Source organism: Octopus sinensis, linkage group LG19 (assembly GCF_006345805.1).
Source record: "Octopus sinensis linkage group LG19, ASM634580v1, whole genome shotgun sequence".
Taxonomy (NCBI): domain Eukaryota; kingdom Metazoa; phylum Mollusca; class Cephalopoda; order Octopoda; family Octopodidae; genus Octopus; species Octopus sinensis.
Genome location: NC_043015.1, coordinates 9293156 through 9310615, shown reverse-complemented (window position 1 = coordinate 9310615; position 17460 = coordinate 9293156). Strand labels below are relative to the sequence as shown.

The 17460-nt window shown below is 33.3% G+C and overlaps 1 long non-coding RNA gene across 1 annotated transcript; it reads left to right on the top strand.

The window, feature by feature from the left end:
• The first annotated feature begins 280 nt into the window (after window positions 1-280).
• Window positions 281-16139, top strand: LOC118767146. The gene is made up of 3 exons (XR_005003047.1): window positions 281-291; window positions 5685-5694; window positions 16066-16139. It is a non-coding gene; the product is annotated as an uncharacterized LOC118767146 (long non-coding RNA).
• The last annotated feature ends 1321 nt before the right edge of the window (window positions 16140-17460 follow it).

Here is a 17460-nt window from a genome sequence, read left to right as displayed (position 1 = left end):
ACCTCATATATATATATATATATATATATATATTATATATATATATATATAGATATATATATATATATATAGAGGGCAATAATTTGAAAATTATTTAACTAACATAAATATAAAACCAGTAGCCTAGCATATAGAAAAATGTACAAATTCAAAAATGTTATACTATGTATATATATATATACATGGTATAAAATTTATATATATATATATATATGCGTCTACACACAAAACATATCCACTTACCTATGAAAAATCCTGTTCAGAAACAGGCGTTCCATTTAGTTGTGTGTAGTATGGAGTCCAAATATTTCTGGAAATGACCCTCATGATTTTAAGGCTCCTTGCAAGGATCAATCAGAAACTGCTATAGATAAGCAAAATTCTTGAATAGAATTTTGAAGCAACGCAAGCATGCATATGCATGCGATGTAATGAAAGCGTTGGATGTGATAGCATTGTCGAAACAAATATAATCCAATCCTTTTGGGAATATTCCTGAACAGATAAAAATTGAATAATTAGGAGGGAAAACGAAACCTGCAAACAGAATTATGCCTTCTGGTAACAGAAATATCCCTTCTCCACACAAAAATGTGAGATATTAAGAAAATTTGAAAACAATTGTTGTAATTGTGTTTACTGATATCTCAAATGGAAGTAATAGGCAACCCCCATCCGGCACTAAGACAGCAGAAACTGAAGTAAGTCACATACAGACACACACACACGCACGCACACAAAAATTAATACACGTACAAACACATGCAGACAGACACATACATGTCTGTATGTAAGAACAACAACAATAACAACAACAACAATTATAATAATAATAATAATAATAATAATAATAATAATAATAATAATAATAATAATAATAATAATAGGTGCATTAGGCATGATAAAAAATATTCAGACAAATACATAACAAAAACACCAGGACTTACAAACACATATAACATACAGAAAATTGCACTACTAGGCACTGCACACATCCTACGCAGAACACTTTAAATACAATAACAATCAGAGCATCACAACAAATCACAGCACATACCCAAGGCACACACAGCTGCGCTCGGTAGTGAAGTGAAAGCACGCTATAAAAATAAAACTACTGAATAATAATAATAATAATAATATAATAATAATAATAATAATAATAATAATAATAATAATAATAAAATAATAATAATAATAATAATAGGTGCATTAGGCATGATAAAAAATATTCAGACAAATACATAACAAAAACACCAGGACTTACAAACACATATAACATACAGAAAATTGCACTACTAGGCACTGCACACATCCTACGCAGAACACTTTAAATACAATAACAATCAGAGCATCACAACAAATCACAGCACATACCCAAGGCACACAGAGCTGCGCTCGGTAGTGAAGTGAAAGCACGCTATAAAAATAAAACTACTGAATAATAATAATAATAATAATAATAATAATAATAATAATAATAATGATAATAATAGTAATAATAATAATAATAATAATAATAATAATAATAATAATAACTGATTGGAAGTGTTATCATGTACATTGTTTTGTCTTGGTATAAAAGATGGGCTACAACAAATATTCTGCTCAATACCACAGATTTGCTTGTCAGTTGTTTGACTTTAACCAGTTGAGCATGTCCCTTAGTGGCTGACGATGTGTGCATCTCTGATCACAAGCAGAAGTAGTGGGGGAGCATCATAGCCATGTGTTGAGAGGGATTCTTTGGAGTTTGAATAATTCACCTCTGAAAACATGGGTGGTTCTTTCAACATCCTTAAACAACCCTTATTCAGGGACCTTTTGAGCGGGATGGGCAACTCAACCTGAAGAAAATTCTAACTGGGCCCCAACTGCAAGGTCATGTGCTGTTTATCTTGATATGAGATCACCATGTCGCGCACATATGGTTGTGATGCATGTGCCTGGTGTACCATTATCAGACGGGTAGTCATGATGGGTATATTGGGCTTCGTATATTTCACCCCAGTGTCACTTTGATGGCATGAACTGCTCTCTCACTCAATAATAATAATAATAATAATAATAATAATAAAAATAATGATAATTTTAATAATAATAGATGGGCTACCTGACCTGATGAAAATTCTAACTTTGACCCACCTGCAAGTTCATGTGCTGTTTATCTTGATATGAGATCACCATGCTGCACACATATGGTTGTGATGCATGTGCCTGGTGTACCCTTATAAGACGTGTAATCATGATGAGTATACTGGCTTCGTATATTTTACCTAATTGTAGGTTTCGTGGCATGCACTGCTCTCTCACTGAATAATAATAAGCATTATGACAAAGTAGCATAATCATTACTTTTAATTCATTTTTAAGTATAAATACAGCGTTAAACAAACCTACATATGTTTCGACTGCATCTGTTCGTAAATGTTGGAATTGCAACTATACTATAACAGCAATGCAGTTTCTTCCGGCTCTTTACTATAATATCCTTTGAGATTTAATTGGTTAAACTATTATTATGATTTTCTTTTCGTTTAATGAAATTGTTTTACGTTATTTTAGACGCGAATTGTTTTCAATTCCAATTATTCATTGAATAATCAATCGTTTATTTCTTATAGTAAGTAATTTTAGAACATTTTGTTGTTTAAATATGTGTAACCCATTCATATTGTGCATAGATTAAGTTTCTCATATGAAAGCGTCATACGGCTTGTTTTTGCTTAGAAATGACAATATTTTCCTGATGTAAAATAAAAAATACAATTGATAAAATTATTTCATACGAAGTTCACTTTGATTAGCGCCTTGTCTCTATGGTTTCGCAGTACTAATTAATTTCCAGTTGAAAGTATTTTTTTTTGTTTCAGATCAACCTATTTATACTTGTTTGGAATTCTTTATTTTTATCTCTAAATGAATTTGATTAGTCAGGCAGTTTTTGACCATTAGAGCATTCACACCGATGTAAAAATATTCAGTTCTCTCAGATGTTACTTTACATATATATATAACATTTTTAGTTTTACATTTATCATTAGGAAAACAGGAGTCAGGTTTCCAACCACTGCAGAGATAATTTTTTTTATATTTCTTTCAGATTCCGCATTCATTTGATCGTTCGTGGAATACACACACACATATAGACGCACACACAAATACATACATATATACACACTCACACGTACACACAACCACACACACGCATATATATATATATATATTTAGATGTATATATATATATTTAGATATACACAGGGATACAGACTCATACATACATATGACGAAAGAAAGGAAGAAATATAGAAAGAAGTAGGTATTATTCTCATTGACAATTTGGCTAAACGATAGCCATACATGTTAACAATGAAAGTGAAACAGGAATAATTAAACTGTGTTATCGAGATAACACACCCCAGTCTTCCACGCAGTCGTTGTTATCTCACCGTTTTGGATGTATCTGTTGAAGCCATGTGTACAGCCCTTGCCTATATACAATAGCAAATGCATATAAATAACGTTTCTTCTTTCAATCAATTCAGTCTATGCATACTGATTCGATTACATTCATGTCCTTGCTCAATGTCTGCAGAGTGTCTGACATAAAACAGAAGAAAACCAAAAAAAAAAAAAATGATAGGGTAACAACAAAATGTAGAATGCAGAAATAAGTATCAACAATACCCGCATATGTATCATTCATTGGTACATGCTGATTCTGCGGGTAAGATTATATAATCTTTTACTCTTTTACTCTTTTACTTGTTTCAGTCATTTTACTGCGGCCATGCTGGAGCACCGCCTTTAGTCGAGCACATCGACCACAGAACTTATTCTTTGTAAACCTAGTATTTATTCTATCGGTCTCTTTTGCCGAACCACTAAGTTACGGAAGCGTAAGCACACCAGCATCGGTTGTCAAGCGACGTTGCGGGGTTGGGGTGGCAAACAAACACAGACACAAAAATTTGCAAACACATAAACTATATACATATATACGACGGGCTTTTTTCAGTTTCTGTCTACCAAATGCATTCACAAGGTTTTGTTCGACCCGAGGCTATAGTAGAAGACACCTGCCCAAGGTGCCACGAAGTGGGACTGAAGCCGGAACCATGTGGTTCGTAAGCAAGCTACTTACCACACAGGTACCCCTGCGCCTATAAGACAATAGTCTTATAGATTATCTAGATAGACAATAATCTTATAGATGATCATTCAAAAGTTTCTTCCTCATTATAACAGAGTTTTTCTTTTCTCTTTCAATATATAAAACACAGCATTACGTATGTTTCCATAAATATATACATGCGCACTTACATACTTTCCTAGTGGTACATATAGAAAGCAAGTGAAACTATAAAAGCATATCATTTAAAGCTGGAAGTTAATATATTGACCAACAGTAGTTCAAGTATTCTTTTTATTTACTTTATGCACACTTTACAAGCCTTGCCAGGCTCATGGGCCCGGTTTCCCGGTTTCTGTGGCGTATGTGTTCCTCCCAGCTGAACGGGACGCCAGTTCATTGCAACGTTACTCAAGAAAAAGGAAGTGAGAGTGCGAGAAATTTGGGGCGGAAGAGTAGAACAGGGATCAATCCCTACTGCCGGAGCCTCGTGGAGCTTTACGTGTTTTCGCTCCATATACACACACAACGCCCGGCCTGGGAATCGAAACCGCGATGCTCCGACCGGGAGTCATCTGCCCTAACCACTGGGCCATTGTGCCTCCACAATGTCTTAATGTATGACCGAGTGAAGCAGAAATCATAACTTTGGCATGATCCCTAGTTCATTTATTACTTCCTTCATTTAATTTGATAAAGGGTCACAATCTTATTTTCATTTCACAAATTTTCTCATTGTTATTATTTCGCTTCATCTATCTACATGTTTTTAGGAATTATTGTTTCTTAGGCTCCCGCTATTATCAGAAGCTCACTTCTTTTAATGATGTACTTTAAGCCCAATACATGCCCGGAAAAATCATGAGGACAACTTCTCCTTCCAGATTAAACCAAAGGTTGTCCCATCATTTTTTGGTAATGAATTCTGTTACTAATCAACTGTACTAATGCATGCGAATTATACACACACACTGGGCCATTGCATCTCCGCAAGTATATTTAGATCACGAATATTTCTTTATCGTCTTCACCCCTGTTTTCAAGTATATTTTCGTTTTAACTTTCTTAACATATATGGAATCTGTGTTATGTTATTTCTGTCTGTAACTTTCTTTTCTGCTAACATTTAGTCAAATTATTCTTCAGCTCATTGCTTCTCTCTTCGTTAATATATGTATGTATTCAATCATTCTGTTTTCTTTCGTATATTACTCTCTCTCTCTCTTTCCCATCTCTTTCTGTCGCTCTCGATAGCTGTTACATTTATTGCGGTAAATGATTAAGATGAAGGCGTAGATACCTTTGGCTAGATTAATAGTATATTTCATAATATTATTGATTTAATTTGCGCTTGTTAGTACATGAATTTTTACATGCATTGCACATGTTCCACTGTATGTGATATTTAGATATAGTTGTAATTCATTGTAATATTAGTATTTTGTTAGCTTAAATCGAATAAACAGCATTGTACTGCCTATGAAATACAACCGCAGTTATTCGATTTCTCCAACTGTTGTTTGTATCATTATATGTCAATCCGTATATGAAGTAGGAATTGTGTGAATGCTTGCAGCGATAAACTGCTTTCTCTAGTGAGAAATAAAGAACTACGTGCTACATTCGGATAGCGCAAATTAGGATTGCATTTCCAAGAAGAGTAGGTAATTAAATGAGTTAGACTAAATTCTCAATTGCCCTATAGGAATGCGCATAATACTAAAAAGATTTCTTTTGAAGCAGGATTGTTTCTATTTTTTAACTAAGTAGCACACTGAATTATTTCTTGATTATACAGCTAAAGCTGTGCTCTTTTACGATCAAATGTCTGTTTTGAAGACAGGCGGAAACGAATCTTTTTCTCAATCAAATCGTGTTGAGAATGGAAAATAATGTGGACTGTAAATAACTGTTTTTGATAATGTGACCACCATTTGCTCCCATTTTTTTACTTCAAGATTCTTACTATCCCGAGGCATTATATCGAAATTTTAGCTTATAGTATGTTTAATTCTGAAAAGAAGAAAAAACTCACTATTATACCAATTTCATATGAAATCAACTCGCTGTGTTTCTAGTCTAGCAAGGCGAAATATTGGTGAGATATATTGGTGAGCTAAAGACAACTGTGCAATACCTCGATATATCCTTCAGAATAAAGGTTCATATGTAGAAATACAATTTATTTGCCCCTAGCCATATCAACGACATACGAAATTTCTATACACTGTTGTCGAATTTATGTCTTATATTTTACTTTATTTTTTATCGGAATTTTTTCGATCTTATTGCTGAAAAATTTAATTAAAATTCCTTCTATAAAAATGGAACGTTATCACTTTTCCTATGGTAATTTTAGTATTCACTCTATTGCACCCTCAAGAGAGAAAACGAAATATTCATCAGAATGATCAAACTGTGTTTTTTGTTGCCTTGAATTTTTTTCTTAAAGTTAGTAATATTTATTATATGTCATCACATACGCTGACTATCAAAACATATTCACACAAGAATGATATAATCCTTTGACATTTTCAACATATTTTATTGTCGTCAGTGCGCATTTTAATCGAATTAGTATAACAAATGTTTTCCAACTTGGCGATATTATAATACACAGTAATGTATAAACTACTTTATTAGTAATATTCTTCAAAATATCTTATATTTTACCATTCCAGACAAAAGTGATTGAACAGCAAATTTATGTCAATGATGGACTAAAAATATCGTGGAGTGTTTTCTTCACATATAAAATCAAGTGATATGATTCATCTTAATACTAGCGTAGATATATATAGAGTTCAAGAATATTTACAATAGGAAATCTTACAGAATAGCTCGTTCTATGAAACAGCAATAATGGCGATGCAATTCCACATCACAATCTAATACGTATGAAGTCTTTTCATTGATTGAGTTTCAATTTTTACTATTAGATATTCGATTACTTACATTTTCGTTCAATCTCACGTTGAAGTAAATGTGGTTGTTGCTTCTAGCCACTTAACATGTTCATTTGCCTCGCAGATTTCCCTGCAGAGCCGTTGATATCGAATCTAACTATCACACAATATTTGAAATCTCAGAGTGAGATATTTTAATTAAATGGCTTTGTAGTAATCAAATATAATAACTGAAGAGGAATATTCCTTCAGTTTTGTGTGGTTATCGGAGAAAAGCTATTTCTCCAGGCAACAATACTCTATAGAGTTATATAGGAAGAATGCTAATAGGACCCCCATCATAAAATGAAAACGTCATCTTAAATCGCCTCTAAATGTAAAGTTGAAATATACTAAGTCTTCCAAATGCGATTTAAAACACATTCTTAGATAAAGGTGTGACGAATGCGTACGGAATAGCGAATGTAAGGTAATTTCACAATAGAATTTCTGAAGAAGTCACACTGATTACAATAGAGATTAAGCCAGTAAAAGATTTTGAAAGATAGATTCATCTGTAAGAGCATTCTAACGTACACTTCTCTGCACAAAATGATCATATTATCCCTGTATTCTTAATACTTACATACTTCAAAACACACTTCAAGATATATTTGACTGCGGATTACCATGTCCACTTCTGCTGTCATTATTTCATATTCCTTTCATATAATGTTAGATGGACATATATAATTTATGCAACTTAGAAGATTGCTGTCCGGAGCTTACTTTTAAATCTTCGGATAAAATTGTCTCCAGTATATACTTCCTTTCTCTACCGACCCCATTTTATATCCTATGAAAACACCGTCGCATTTTGCCCAGATGTTCGATTACATAAAGTACTAACCAAGCAATGTCTCTCTTTTTCATATCTGTTACTCCCATATCTGAGCACCTTTTTAAAATTGTTTGAATTTTCTAATACTATATAACACGCAATTACTGAAAAAAAGGTGTCTAATGAAACGAACAACTTTGTCCACCTTTACGCTTAACTCCAGCCTGAGACGTGCTACATTTACTCTCCCTTTTTTTGTGCGACCTACAGCTACAGGAGAGTATAATTGATTATCTATCCAACTATAAATATGTTAGAGGTGGAGACGTATAACATTCGAATGAAATCGAGCTCTAGATGTATAATTATTTGCTAAAATATGATATAAACTTCTAAACAATTATCATATCATTGACTTATTTTTTACCGTATTTATTTAAATACGTGGTTGTTCTAATATGGGGGCAATACTAACGTAGTGTGTTTTCTGCTTGGATGTCGTCATTAGTTCATGCTCTTGTAGTGAGACTCTTTGTGAATAACTGATATTCATTAATTTTCTTCCAGGTTCTGAAGCTTCGGATAGCTATCAATATTAGTTTCCTTATACGTGCCTGAAAGCAAAAGCGAGAGAAATTCGCTTTCATTTCCTGAACATAACTCATAATTCATCAACCGTGTAAGGAATTGGTGACATTACGGAAGGTCTCATCTCCTAAATTATTAATCAAAGATTTGCTGAATTCGTTAAATCAGTCAAGAATAAACATCGAAATCGGCAGGTAGATACAAGCAGGAATCAAGATAGCTTGGCGTTCCTTCCCCATAGCAATCTTGTCTATTTATAAACTACCTTAAGCAAATACTAGAAATGCAAATAAAAGTTTGATACCAACCGTATACTCACAGACCTGGCTATAAACATTCATAGTATATGTCATTTTTTCTGGAAATAGGAATTGGCGTTGTGGAATGTACAGTATTGGCAAGTATGAAGTTAGATTTTCACAGGATATCATCAGTTTTAATCACTTAATACCCTGCTCTTGTGTGTATGTGTAAAAACATTGACCATTTTCTACGATCTGTCTAACAATTAATTGTTTACCCTCAAGTTGAGGGTAAACAAAGTATTCCCTTTGTATCACCTGCTGGCATATTTTCTGAATGAAAAATATCAGTTATTTAATTCACGAATCTTGGAAAAGTGTTATCCTGTAACATTGATACATCGGAAACTGTTATCGTTGCCGTCGTTTTTATTACGAGAAATTTTACAGCTAAGCACATAATCGTAGGCTATCGATGGCTTCAGATAAGCTAATAGCTGAATCAGAAATTTGTATGAACTGCCCTGAAAGTTTAAATCATGAGTGTATTTATCAGAGAGCTTATTATCAGTCGTTAATCTTAGTATCCCTTTTACGAACATATTGGTGGCCCGAAAAGCGCATTCAGGTATTTGTTTTGTTATTGTTGGTAAATCCGCACTACATTTCGCAAGAGTTATCGAAATGCTATTTTAGTAAAACCTAATTAGTACAGTAAATTTTATGGGGGCAAACAATCATTGAAATTAGGAAGAAATCAAAAATTGAAAATAAAGGGCAAAAACCATGGACACAACTACGCTTCTTATCTTCATCATATAAAGAATTTAGAGATAAAATTATTCCAAAATTATTCATATAAGCTTCAGTAGATAAGGCGGTTACCCGTGGCTCACACTTAAGAAACTATGGATTTTTTCTCACACGTTAATTAACGTTACAGCCTATGTAGTGCGCACTGCGGCGTTTCTTTTGCAATCCATTAAAGTTGAATTAAGAAATGTTTTAAAACCAATGCTTAAACCTCACCTTGCTCAGATTTTGTTTATTTTGTTCAGGCTTTCCAGACAAATGTAATCGAACAAACAAACTGGAATGAACAAATTTGATTATCTCAGCATGCAAAAAATAAGTGATTATCGAAACAATATATGATGCTAAAATCTCGTTTTTTGTTTTGGCTTTAAATAAAAATACACATTTATTTAACTTCAATTTAAATAAATATTGACAAAAGTAACAAGCTCTCACAGTTTTGTAAATGTGTAAAAGGTGAATACTTGATTGGTGTTAGAGCCAAAATAGTTTGTAATATTAATCAAGGACTGTAAACATATGTTAAAGAGTGTTTATGATACTTACGCAGACGAGAATGTAAATATGAAATTTACAAAGAAAATGGACGATTCTGGAGTCAAATCATTTCGCATGAAACCTTAGTCAAACCATTTCATAGTCAATAAATTCTGAGAAGAAACATCATTTAATGGCTATTCGAAAAATGAAATTGGCATTTAGATCTGTACCAAAGGAAATCTCTTCTCTCTAAGATAACCGAATGAATACAGATTATGATTACCTATTCGTCACTTGAAACATTTTAGTAACAACAACTGAAAATGAAATCATTAATTTTAAGGATGCAATGTACAAAGTTCCCGATATTTTGAAGGCTATCAAATATATACTTAGTATGTGGAAATACGGATAAATATTAAGTGAGTTAAATATTAAGTGAGTTACGAGGGGGTACTGAAAAGTTTCTGGCTTTCTGTAAAAGTAAATACAGGAAAATTAGTTAATTATGATTTTATTCAACACATACTCTTTAGATTCATATATGAATTGCAACATTTTTTCAGATTTTCTAAGCCGTGTAAAATAACTCGGAATGCTGATACTCCAACTAGGTCATTGGTGATGATTTTAAAGCCTAGAACTTTTCAGCACCCCGGGGTATATTGCTCGTTCTAAAGATATTCAGGATACGTTTGTAAAATTTACAATCTACAAAATAAATTCAATTCTTGTGTGATAGCGCATCATGGTTTAGGTGTAATTATCTATAAAATGCCCGCTTTTCCATTCTAGAAGAGTAGTATATAACATGTAATTTCAGACACGTACGTAACCATTTGTAAGAATCTAAATTTAGATTATTTTATTTTTAATATATGACGATGTAATATCATCTACGTAAGAGACGTTGTAAGACACCCATAGACTGCATATTTGGAGTGCGGTTTGATCGCGGAAAGGTTCTTTGACTCCTTTGCTAAGACAGATTTTACATAAGTTTCCTTTCATAATGTCCGCTGGTGTATTTCGCATAATACCAATAATAGGAGGTATGTATTTCCCCTTCATTCTCTGCAGTAAATTTTTGATCATATGATTCTGTAGCAAGAAGCTTAGTTCAAAACCACGTTGAATCCACTGTTTCAGTCCCACTGCGTGGTATCTTGCTCAAGTATGTACTGATATAGAATCGTGCCCAATAAAGACTTGTGAATGGAATTCCTAGACGGAAATTGAAAGAATCCCGTCGTATATATATATATATATATATATATATATATATATATATATATATAATATATATATATATATGTATATGTAAAAAAATACAACTGGGACAAGAAAGCAAAACATTTAGAAGACGATATAAAAAACACGGACGGGATATTCGAAGCCTTCAATCTTCAGTCATGAACCGGATCATCCTAGCAATTTCGGCTGATTAATCTTGAGATCGCTCCGATCCGGCCAGCCCCAAGGAAGAACTAAGCTACGAGCATTATATTCCTTGGAAAAAGGATCGAATGTATAGGAAACGATGTATAGGAAACGCTGTTCTGATGGCGCTGGTTAGAAGCCGAAAGGCTGGTTGACCAGCGGTCACGTGAGAGGAAACGAGAGAGAAAAACAAGGGGGCAAAGGAATCAAAGGGAGAAGAAAAAGAGGGACGAAGGCACCAAAGGGCGGAGAAGAGAGTGAAGGAAGGGATTAAAGAGGGGAGAAGAAAGAGAGCGTGGACAGAATCAGTGAGGTGCAAAGTGAGAAAGACAGAGAAATGTGAGTGAGTGGGGGAAGAGTAGACCAAAGAATCAGAGGCGAGAAAAGATAAAAGTAGGAGGAGGAGTAGAGAGAGAGGGAGAAAGAGACAGATCAAAGTAGAGTGCAAAGTGTGAAAGGCAGAGAAACGTAGGAGAGAGAGACTGTGTTATAGAGTAGTACCAAATTTAAAGGAATATGTACTTACACACAAGGTCAAGTCCATGTATGTGTGTGTGCGTGTTTGTATCTGTCTCTCTACCTCAACATCGCTCGACAACCGTCGTCTGTGTGTTTAGTCCCCTGAACTTAGAATACATACTAGAGTACAGAGAATTATTCCTAGGCTCGATTTGTTCGACAAAAGCCGGTGCTCCAGCATGGCCACATTCAAAATGAATAAAACGAGGAAAAGAGTAAAATAATAAACGTTAAAAGCCCGTATATTTAACGTCGATTTTCTAGTAAACGTCCTGGTGTTCAGGTATGCCTGATCCGTGTCCACAATTGTGATTAAATACTCGTGTTGTTGAAGACCAAAGAAATTATTAGGATGATTTGCTACTGAAGCTATTTACACATTTTTCAGGGCCAAGCTCAAAGTACGAAGCGTGACCGATGTAGTTGACTGAATGTTCATAACGCTAGCACGGACTGTGTCATAAACAGCAGCCCATGGATACTCAATACAAACACAAATTGGATGGAAACGCAAACAAATGGAAAGAAAAAAAATATGAGATGAGAATTACTAAATACATTATTAAATATAATTATCGTCACCTGACACATTTAGTTTTCCATCCTTATTGACGTCATATACATTTTCTTGGTTTTTATAATGAAAATAACTCCATTATAAATATTTTTGTTCTCAGTCGGTGTTTTGATTTTCATTGTCGCCGGGGTTATTGACAGGGGTGGTGGAGTTGTGGAAGGCAACGACATTGTAACAGTTTATTAACAAATATCATTTCACAATCAGAAACTATTTAGCATGTTCGATCATGCGGAAACAATTATTTGTGGTTTTCATTAGTAACTTTCTTTGTCGTTAAAGTTATATTTAGTTTTTCATTAATACACTGATAAAGTAGGAAAAAGATATATTTTCGTGAAAAGAAAACGAACAAACAATTTAACAAACAGCGAAACAATGTAATTAATTTGACATCAAAGATTCTATGTTTATTAGGTATCTGTGAAAATATTATTACTAGTGTATAAATGCGGACATACACATACACTCAGCCTCAAATGATATCATACACACACATATCTACACGTAATATATATATATATATGAGAGAGAGAGGCAGATAGGGAGATAAGTAAATATACGTGTTCGTTTAATGCATCTCTCTCTCCCTCTATCTCTCTCTCTCTCTATATATATATATATATGAGTGTATATATATATACATATATCTTTATATGTATGATTTTAGATAGATAGATACTTATATATATACATATATATATATATATATATATATATATATATATAATATATATATATATATATATATATATATATATATGAAACAGAGACAGAGGGTAATAAAGACAGAAAGCAGTAGAGAGGAAATAAACGCCAGGGATAATTCGTCTGGACCAGTAAATGGTAGAGTTACTTAATGATTATTCGAGATTTAGTCCAGGTAATCAATGATGCAACAACAATTTGATTTGCGAACATTTTCCAATGCAGGTGTCTCAGAGTCGCAATTATTGTCCCTTATACTGCGTGTGTCTTGCGATATGCCTCAGTACATCTTCAAGGAATATATCAGCCTCCACATGCAGACATGGTTCTTCTCCAACAGAATATTTAGTTTTTGGTTCTAGTGTCTCTCTCTTGGATGTTTTGTCATTTTATGTTCCAAATCAAACACCGCAAGATTTAGTCCACGGATCATTTCACGGAATACTACTGCTTCCTAGAACTAACAATAGAACTGCAGTCGACCATTTCATAATATTACTTTTGAAAGGAATTTTTGAATTTAGCTTTCAGTGAATTAAAAATGATTTCATGTCAGGTATCAGTTTATCAAATGGGATTTGTCTCGTCTGCCCCAAATAAAAGTATGATTTTCTGATTGATGGGATATAATTTCCAACATACACAGGTAATTTGGGATCAGAAATTATTCAGTGCAATAAACAGGGGGAAGGGCCACACATTAGGGGAACTATTTTAATTATTCATTCCAGGTTGTTGTTAATGATGTTTGTTTCACTTCTGCCATCTGTTGTACACCTTTTCGTATGCCTGTAGTGAGTCAATGAAGCCATATTTCGTTATGGCAGAATACCACAGTTGTGCTTTGGCAACGGCAGGCAATCAGATATGATTGTTTACCTATAAAATCAGCAGTCATTAGAAAAGCAGAACCTGCATTTTGACAGCGTCTGCAGAGTTGCACAAATGTCAGCGAACAACAATGTACAACAGGCAGCGAAGAGATCTCCATGACTGTCGGGAAATAAATATCCATGACTATCAGCAAACAGGTCTCCACGATCGTCAGCGAGCAGATCCTACAACCGCCAGTGAACCGCGCTGCAGAAACGTCAACAAATAGATCGCACGACCGTCAGTGAATAGAGCAGTACAACTGTCAGCGGACAGATTTCTGCAACTGAAAACGGGCAGATGTTAACATTTCACACCAGTTTTCGTACCACTGGTTACAGCCCGTTCTTTTTTCTTACATTCTTGACATTGCAAACATCTAACCTACTTGTGCAATTGTAATTTTTCATGGCTTTACTGATTCTTACGTACATATGCTAACATTGCTCAACAATTGTCAACAATGCTAAACAAATTGCTATGCTCTGTTAACAAAACATGCATTCTGACAATTATTTCTATTTACACTTCTAATTTATATTGGGACAATCTTACATTCGAATACGCGACAAATATTTAAAATTATTACAAATATTTAAAATTATTAAATTGATCACAACTCGAAAACTGTAACACTGGTGAACATTTTACTACGAATTAACGCACATCTATCTGATAGCTCTCACAACATATACTCTATGAGCAACAGTATTGTTCCAGATCGTATTAATACTGTTTCCATGTGCTAGTTATGATAATATCTATGACAGCAGCGTGAGAAAGATTTCGTGACATATTTCTTGGGATTTTACTATCTGTTTCTCCTTATGGATTTTGCAGCGCTTCAAATCCATATATACTAGAGGGGCCTTATTGACCAACATTGAATATCGCTTGCTGCGTTCTCGGTCTTGCTGTAAATTTGATCTACATCACAACTGAGATAACAGCTGTCCTTCACCTAGGGAATCTACAAAACAGCCACCATTGCTTGCAGCTAAATTTATAAATCAAAAGTTATTGGTTTGTGTTATATAATGTGCAAAGTCAAATGCCATAATACATCCGAGTAGATGACTAGTGTTCACTGCTGTGAATGAAATGATAGGTTTCTTGATAACCTTATCAGAGTTGCGTATCTTTGGCATGTTGCTGTCATGATGCTTCCCATGGATTCAGATTAGTTCTCTCTGATTTCTAGGAGTTGTTTGTTAGTACAATATATTTCATTATTCCGAATGTGCGACATGCCACTGATTTATATGTGTGTGTATAAGTACACACCCACCCACATACACACACATACACGCACACGCAAGCACACACTCACACACACATATGTATATATATATATATGTATATGTAAATGTATATATACATATATGTAGGTCCCGGGTTGAGTCGGGGTTAACCACAGTAAATAAGGTACTCAATACATGGCAGAGTAAATTAATTTATTTTATAGAAGGAGCTTCTACAGGACTAGAACTGTTTCATTCAAATGAAATCATCAGGAAGCTTCCTGATGATTTCATTTGAACGAAACAGTTCTAGTCCTGTAGAAGCTCCTTCTATAAAATAAAAAAAAAAAAAATATATATATATATTACAATGCCATCAATAATTTTATGATTTTTTAAAACTCCAAATCCGTACATATTCTCTGGTGAAGGAAACATGGATTACCAACGTTCAAATAATCTTACAAAAACACTTCCTCGCACATTCCCATAAAGGCCCTAGGAATTTTGCTATTTATTTGATTCATTTGAGGACTTCCGTTTCTGCATTATTGTCAGATGCTATCTAATCAGCTTGGACTTCTTAATTCATCTGTATGTGTTTATGCAATTACTAATCCGACTTTGATATGGTCACGGAATTTCACTGTTATATGTATATATATTCTTTTGTATGTTTTATGTTCCCATGCTTATAATAGCATATATGCGCCTTTTGTTTAGACATGTGTAGGCTTTGATGAGGAGTGTTATTGAACTTGGAACTTGTCTCTTTCAAATTAATACTTTGATCTAATCGCCCAATAGATTGAACAATACGCTGTTTTTTCTTGAAAAGAGTTCTCATCTTGAATGTATATATATATATATATATATATATTATATATATATATATATATATATATACGTGTGTGTAAATATATGTGCGTGTGCATATGTGTATATAGGTATATATACATGCATATATGTATATACATATATATATACACATATATATGTATATATATATATATATATATATATATATATATATATATATATATATATATATATATATTATATATATATATATATATATATATATATATACATGTGTGTGTTTGTGTGTACGTGTATAGAGGTTTTTGCAAATACAAAAATAGTGAAATTAATTGAATAACGACGAGTTGTTTCATCTAAACGGGAAAGTATGTAACGCATAATTTTTTCATAAGCACTAGCATGTCGTCACATATATAACGTCTACTCATATAGAACCGTTGTGAAACGAGTTATTTAAGTTTTAGTGAACAGAGTTCATTGAGATTATGTATGGAATATTTGACTCAAGACAGAATTTCAACATATATAATATGCAAAACTCTTCTTGCGTGTACAAATATTGCTTACATGCCTTTATAAACAGAACGCATGATTATTCACTTCAACCAATTTCTAGGTTCTTCATATTAGTAGTAGCATATTTCTTTACAAATTACAGTCATTTTAATGATGCTACCCTAAACATCCTTTATTACAAACTATCACGCAATTTCATATCTGGCAGGCGTCTGCATCTGTAGTAAATGGAAAATATGAACCATGATTTTTATCACTTCATAAACAGTAGTTTAATTTATTCTAGTTTCATTTTTACCCTGAAAAGATTTTGGCTTCTCATGCACACTCAATCCTCATGTGTAAAGAGATGCGTTGCTTGGTATACAAGAAATAACTTTATATAAACAGGCTATTTAACGAGAATGCCGATAATTTTGGCAAGAGATAAAGTATAATAAAATACTGTGTGTAATTATTTTAACACCCTACAATGGAAAGAAATTTGTAAAGTCTGATGTGTCATTACATATCATATCCTTACTGTCATGATTACATATCATATACTTGCTGTAATGATACTGAAAGGATTATTATTATTGTTATATCTATGTTAAAACACCCTTGCTTCTTTGAATGATTTCGATTCTGATTTAGATTTCCGTGGCATAAGAACACTTCATCGGATCATAGATCGAAGGCGAGATGTTAAACTAACTATAAATATTTCGTTAATGTAATTATGTCAAATTATTTCCACTATGAGCGTTCAAATTTCATACTAAAGTGATTTATGTGATA